The sequence below is a fragment of the Pygoscelis adeliae genome, unplaced genomic scaffold (assembly GCF_000699105.1).
Source record: "Pygoscelis adeliae isolate BGI_AS28 unplaced genomic scaffold, ASM69910v1 Scaffold172, whole genome shotgun sequence".
Classification (NCBI taxonomy): Eukaryota; Metazoa; Chordata; class Aves; order Sphenisciformes; family Spheniscidae; genus Pygoscelis; species Pygoscelis adeliae.
The window spans coordinates 3,736,764-3,743,561 of record NW_008824338.1 but is presented as its reverse complement, the minus strand read 5'-3'; the positions used below and the strand labels follow the sequence as shown (position 1 = coordinate 3,743,561).

At 40.0% G+C, this 6,798-nt stretch overlaps 1 protein-coding gene across 1 annotated transcript in view; it reads left to right on the top strand.

Moving 5' to 3' along the window:
• The window catches only part of MAP7 (microtubule-associated protein 7), a 117,928-nt gene that overhangs the window by 13,094 nt on the left and 98,036 nt on the right, over positions 1-6,798 (top strand). The window lies entirely within an intron of this gene.

Sequence of the window (6,798 nt, the reverse complement as noted above, 5' to 3'; positions counted from 1 at the left end):
CTCCCAGCTTTTTGTGCACCTCCTCGCTGGCAGAGTATGGGATGCTGAAAAGACCTTGACTTAGTATAAACACTGCTTAGCAACAACTAAAACATCAGTGTGTTATCACATTATTCTCATGTTAAATCTGAAACACAGCACTATGCCAGCTACTAGGAAGAAAATTAACGCTATCCCAGCAGAAACCAGGACATACATTACAACCAGTGAGTCACATAAGCAGACACCTGCTCTTGAAACTGTGTAAGCTAACATAGCTTTAAAAAGAAACAAGCTAGGGAGCAACCTGATGAGAAGGTTTACTTTTGTACTTCTGATTTTGGTAACATCTGTTTTATCAGTCCTTAAAAAGAGTCAAGATATTTCTTATAATGATGCTGTAGAATAGTTGAAGTGGGTTGGTAGAGTTACTGCATGCTAATAAATGGGATGTTCTTGGAGTAAGCAGGATCCAACAGCTGTAATTCAAAGTAAGATTTTGAGTTTTTCTCCTTGGTTACAAAACCTTTTGTAATACGTGTCTGTGTGTCTATTTTTGAAAGCCTTTGCCCTTCCCCGTTCTCAAACAATTCTCAGCCACAGAATATCCAACCTGACCTGCTCACTTTGGTGGACTAAAGTAGTGTGAAAGTACACAGAGATAGGAGGCTGGGAGTGAGTGAGAGTCACAAAAGTCAAGAGAAGACTAACACTATAAATATGGAGGCATGTTCTTTACTTGAGGAAGGCTTGTTTTTCCAGTTTTAAACCAACTGTCTTCTGAGACTGATTATTGGAAGACCAGTTATTGATTAACAGTCCTTCCGAGACCTGTGTTGCAAAGACTGCCTTTTCACATGAAAACTCTTGTGACTTAGAGAATAACTGGTGATAAATATCATGTCTAGTAGCATTTACAGGAACAATCTCTGTTTCCCTCTCTGAGGAGGGGAAACTTGTTTTTGCAGGACATCCTGACAATAGTGATTATAATGAGAGCTTTCCCATCTGACTTAAATATTTCAGGCTGTGTGGGGATTATTAAATATTACTCTGTGGAAAAACAGCCAGCCAGTGAGGCTGTAATTACTTGTGACTGAGCAACAGTGCACCTACTTCCCATTCTCTGCATAGTGTTTTCTCTTTCTCTTGTCTCAACTTATTTGATTGACCTTTTGCTTGAATGTTCTTTAAATTAAAACAGCATTAATTATATACTCCAAAAGGGTTTCATATGTAGTATAACATATATATGTTTGTCATATGTATATATATCACAAAATTCTTTTTTACAGAATGAGAACAAAATGTTTTGCCTGTAAACCTTTGGGAAGACTTTGCTACTTGCAGGTATTAAAAGATGTTGTGAAATCACTGTCTGCATATGCTTAAACTTTCAGCCTGTTGCGCTGTTGGATCTTTAAATGGGAAAATCCAATGAGATCTGGGTTTCCTGTTGTATAACATACTGCTGTGCAATTCTAAATGCTCAAGCCGCCTTCCAAATACCTTTATTTTGTGCTGCTGTGAAGTTGTGCAATGCTGGATTATGTTTTATGCTTTGCTTTTTAAAGGGGGGGAAATTAAATGAGGAAAATAAGAAGGGTATCTTGGTGTCCTGCATGCCTTCAAGATTAATTGGGACTTTCTGCTGAAAGAGAAGTTCATTTGTGTTGGATACAACTCACTGCTGAGTAAGTGGAGCATTCTGGTTTATGTTAATTGGCAGTGGGACCTTATCTGTGGTTTCCCCTGTGCTGTACTCTCTGTGACCTGATTGAGAAGGGCTAGCATGGGCTGTAGCTTGTCAGAGCTGCTCAGGCACTGATGCTTGCAGAGTAGGACTGTTTTAATAGGCCACTTGTATAGCATGTTGGTTGTGGTCCACTGCGCTCTGCCTTTCATGTGCCAGTAGAGCCAAAAGCTGCGTGTGCGCTGAGGTGCTGGTAGCCAAGCAGATGGCAATGGAGATTGCCTGCCAGGGTGATTTGCTGAGCAGGTCTGCTGCCACTACGTTGGATTGCTTATTCATGGACTTGATGAGATCTGGGTAGATCAGTTGTTACAGTCTTTTAAACAGTTTTAATTTCTTTTGGTAAATGTTGTACAGTGCTGCGCAGTCAGCCTAGGGAATCACAAATTTTACAGTATTTCCATTCCCTATCCCACCCAGGTAAGGCATTATAACATATTATAGTGTGGCTTGTGATTTTTGGTGAAGTATAGGGGCTAAACTTTTTTCATCAGTGATGTTTGTGTAAGTGTTCCCACTGTCGGTACCTTTTGGGGGATGTCTTAATGTCAGCTGATCCCCAAAGCTTTCTACAAGCAAGGATTGCTACTGCACCAGTGTTTCTAATCCCAGCCTCTGTGGCAAAGTAGAAAGCAGCGCTGTGGTGAAGTGCTTAGGGTGAAAGTTGACTTTTTTGACATGAAGAGAAGCCTTTCTCCCTGCATCTGCCCTTATGCAAGTAGGGTACTACCCTTGACCCACATACTATAATACCTCTACTATAATAGAGGGGTATTGCAAGGCATCATTGACAAATATTCCGGTACTTGAAATCTGATCATTTGAGAAAGAAAATAGATAAGTATTGCTAATGCATTCCCCCACCCCCAGGTAAACAAAGCAGGAACACTTATCTATGGGAGAAATGGGGGGTCTTTTTTATTTTAAAGGGCCATTGTCTCTAAACAAATACAGATGTAGGCAGATTACTAATGCCAGCTGGAGTGTGGGAAGAGGTTACACTATAGATTGCATCACAAACTTTGGCAGAATGAAACACAAAGCTCGCAGACAGTGATTCTAGATCCTGTTCTTGCTCTGTTAAGTCAGGTGCTTTCCTTCTAAGAGAGTGGGAAAAACCCTGCTAGACTGTTGCCTACAGTAGTTAACTCTACAAATAGATGAGTTCTACTGAATTTTGTAGCCTGCTGTCACGACTGGGAAGATGTCCCATGGTATCAGTTGGAGTCTACCTATAAAGGACTTAAGTACGTCAGTTTATGGGCACTGAAAAGCTAGACTTCATGTCTGTTCCTTTCCCATAGTCTTTAAAACCTCTTCCAAAGGTCTTTTAATAAAGCCCTCTCTGAACAGGAATTGAAACTGAAAATTAAAGTGTATGAGAAAAAAAGAAGTATTTAAAATATTACATGGCATAGTTGCAACTGAATGGTTTGCTCTTTTCAGAGCTGCAAATGTTTTGCACAACTGTAATCCTGTCCTATGTAGTTGTAACTCAGGGGTAGTGCAGAGCTAAGTCTGTCATAAGAAGAGGTGCTGTGTGTGGGGAATGTTGAAGAAGTCTATTTGACAAGAAGATGCATGGTAAGACTTGTACAAAACCATTAAAAAGGCTGGGCCAACTTTGTCCCTGTTGTAATTCTTCTGAAGCGAAGTAAATTGAAAAAGTAGTGAATTTGACTTCCTGTTCTCAGGCTTAGAGCACTTATCTTTTTCTTGTGGTAATGGACTGAAAGCACTTATTGCCCTGTTCTGGATCTCTGGCTTTATTGAACCAAACCACGTTTTGCAAGTAAACAATTAGTGAATTAATTCTTGCTTGAAAGAAATAACCATACAGTATCCATTTCAAAGAATGAGACAGCTTCCAGGGACAGGTATAGCTGTTGTACCTGAAGCTGTCTTGAAATTGGTGCAAGTTTCTTGTCAGCCTTTGAATCCCAGATCTGTTTATCTTCTGAACTAATGATGGGTCTGTACATCCTGCTGTCACATTCAGTCGCATCTCAAAATAGTAGAATTATAAAAAGTTTTATAATTTTGCACTGGAGTAAATACTTCTAAAAAAATCCTTTCTTGGAAAGTGGGGAATTATTATGTTGTTAGGCAACTTGCAGAAAGGGAGTTTGGAGCAGGGCACTTGTAAAATGGTCTGAATCATCTATCTCTCCCTTCAGTCAGGGCTGAGGCATGCTGGTAGGACTGCAGGCAGCGCTGCTCCTGCACAGCCTGGTATTGCTTGTATGGAAAAACAAAGGGCTTCAGTCCTGAAGCACCCAGCCTGCTACTCATCAGAGAACAGGGCTCCATAAGATTTAGTGGGAAGATAGGTTAAGAGTGTCTGGCACAGGGAAGAAAGGCATTATGAAGAAGTTATTTCTACTTTAACTGTATTTTTTTTATTCCTGAAATCTTGCTTTTTCAGACTTCATGTTTATTTGTTGAAATGGTTACTTACCTGGGCTTCCCAGAAGATTGCACTGTCAGTTTACTTGGACTAGCATCTATTTGTGTGCCATCTAGCTCTTCTGACTTTTCTTGTGCTTCAGAGTTTCCCCAAAGATCAAAGCTGCATTTATGAGAACTGGAGAGGCATCATGCTGCACTAGGTCCAGATTCCTTGAGTTTCTTCTTATGCTATTGGCAGTAATTTGCAGCCATACTATCAGTTTGCTGCACTGCTTAAGCTGTGGGGACCTGGCACTGGATTAGAGTATTGTATTTATTTTATTGGAAACCAGAGAAGAGAGAGAAGTGTTAAAATGATGGATTGTGAGTGACATCCAGTATGTATAAAGTCAGCACTTTCAAACACAAAAGCCAGAAGTGACTGTACTGATGCAGTTATCCTGTGCCTTAGAGATAGTATCACAAAAAAGTTAAGTGGTATGCTCAATTCTTTCATGTGTAGTCTCTGAAGTCTGAATTACTTAATAGTGAACTGGTCCCTAAAGTTATTGGCTAGGTTTGGAGGCTTAGGGTACTTTTTTGGGTTTGTGGTTTTTCTTTCTTTTTTTTTTTTTTTTGTGTGTGGCAAGTACTTTAACTTGTGCAAATGAGACTGCTGCTTTAAGATGAGGCTTTGGCTGCAGCTTACTAACTGCCTGAAATAACACTTTGGGGAGTAATGAGACTACCTACTCTCGCTTCTGAATCAAATACTAACTGCTGTATGGTTGTTCAGGCTCTATTCACTGTTCCAGTAATTGCTGTGTTTGATAGTGCGGCTGCGTTTTCTAAATCTTCACCAAATTCCTCAATTCAGAGCTGTTTCCTCAAAGAGTTGCCAAACATACAGCTTAGCTAAATGCAGAAGAGACTGTTCCTTCCACAGCATTTTGTTTGCTGGGAGAAAGGGGAATAGCTTGAAGGAAAGGTATACCGGCACGCAAGGTGCAATTCCTGACAGTTCTCGCAGAAAAGATGTGTAGTCACATCTAGATACAGATGTGCTTATAACAAAAGCAAATGGCTAGTGTTTCAAAAGGGTACATGTATACCATGGATACTGTACAGTAGTTACATGTATAACATTTTGTGACACTACACTAAAACACTATTTTGGAAAATGCGTGCATTTCCTAAGAAAAATGGCCTACCCGCCTGAACTGTCAGCTGAAGTTCCTGTGTCTTTCCAGGAATAACATCCTAGTGGAACCAACTTTAGCGGCTGTAGCCTGCATTTGTAGGAACTCCAAAATTATGGTAATAAATATAAATATTTTTCTCTTTTTAACACTATGTAACTGCAAATTATGGCACTTCAAACTTCTGGATTCTGCCCCTGTTTTAATTCTTATTAATGAAACCTACATACACTGCTGCTTAATGCTAACTTCTTGTAACTGAAACTTGCCCATTTTTGCTCAACAGTGGAAGCCATGACTCCTGATACAGTCTTCAGTAGGAGGCTATCAGACATCGTTGCTTAGGTACATAAATGTGTGGAATAACTCTCTTAAGTTCTCTCCTCTAGCACACTGGGTAGGAGGGAAGCAAATCTCACACTCGAGTGAATTCCCTCATAACCATATTGTTAATCAAAATAGTTGATTTTTTTTTTACAAATATGGATTCTATGGCTATAGGCCTAACTGAAATCCTAATGTGTACAATTATATAACACTTTACTGTAGAAATGCTTGAAACCAAACTGGCATACTAAGGCTCATAACAGCATAGTTGAAGCAAGTTCCTTTGCTAAAACTGTGTAATCAAATGTGTAATTATGGGTTAAAAAAGATTATTCTGCACATTTGGATCATTGTTGGGCACAGAGGGCTTTCTTCAGCATCTAATGAAACTTCTCAGCTTACCTGGGTCATGTACAGGCCTTGTTCCTGGCAAATGGCTCATGAGGACTCACAGAAAGATTTGTTGTTCCTCTTCCTGGAATGGGAACCTTGGAACACTTCTGGTATCTGCCAGCTGCCAGCTAACAGCTAATTACCCTGTGGTTCTCTTCTTCTGGCTATACTTCGCCTTACGCAGGTTGTTCCAGGACAGCCATGGAAGTGATTAAACTTTCAAAAAGGGCAGAAGGGATCCTTACATTGTTCTTGGTCTTAAGCCATCACACTCAGCTGTTTTCAGCAAATGCTCTTTGGAGTTTGGGGAGTGTTTTCAACATGAGATACCTGCTCTCAGAGTAACAATGCTGTTATTTAATTGTTCTCTCCGGTGTTTAGATACCAGCTTGCCCTTGAGTGTCAGGACATCGCCCTGTGCATGCAGTTGCAGGCCTGCATGATACAGGGAAAGGAGACTTTTACTAAAGCGTTAAAAAAAAAAAAATCTATGAAGATTCACAAAGCCTTTTTTTTTTTTTAAGAAACAAAAAATAAACTTTTTTTAGGGACTAGGATAAAGGAAGGACAGAGCTCACACACTGGGCCAGGAGCAAAGCCAACAGTACAATCAAGGAGCCCTGACTTCCGCTTGTTCTCATGCCACAGTGAATATTGATTTCAACAGAAAAAAATTTAGATTGTGTTATTACTGGGGGGGGGAGGGGAAGGAAGTAACTATTTGTTCAGATTTTCAAGAGCTTTTTCTGTTAATGTACT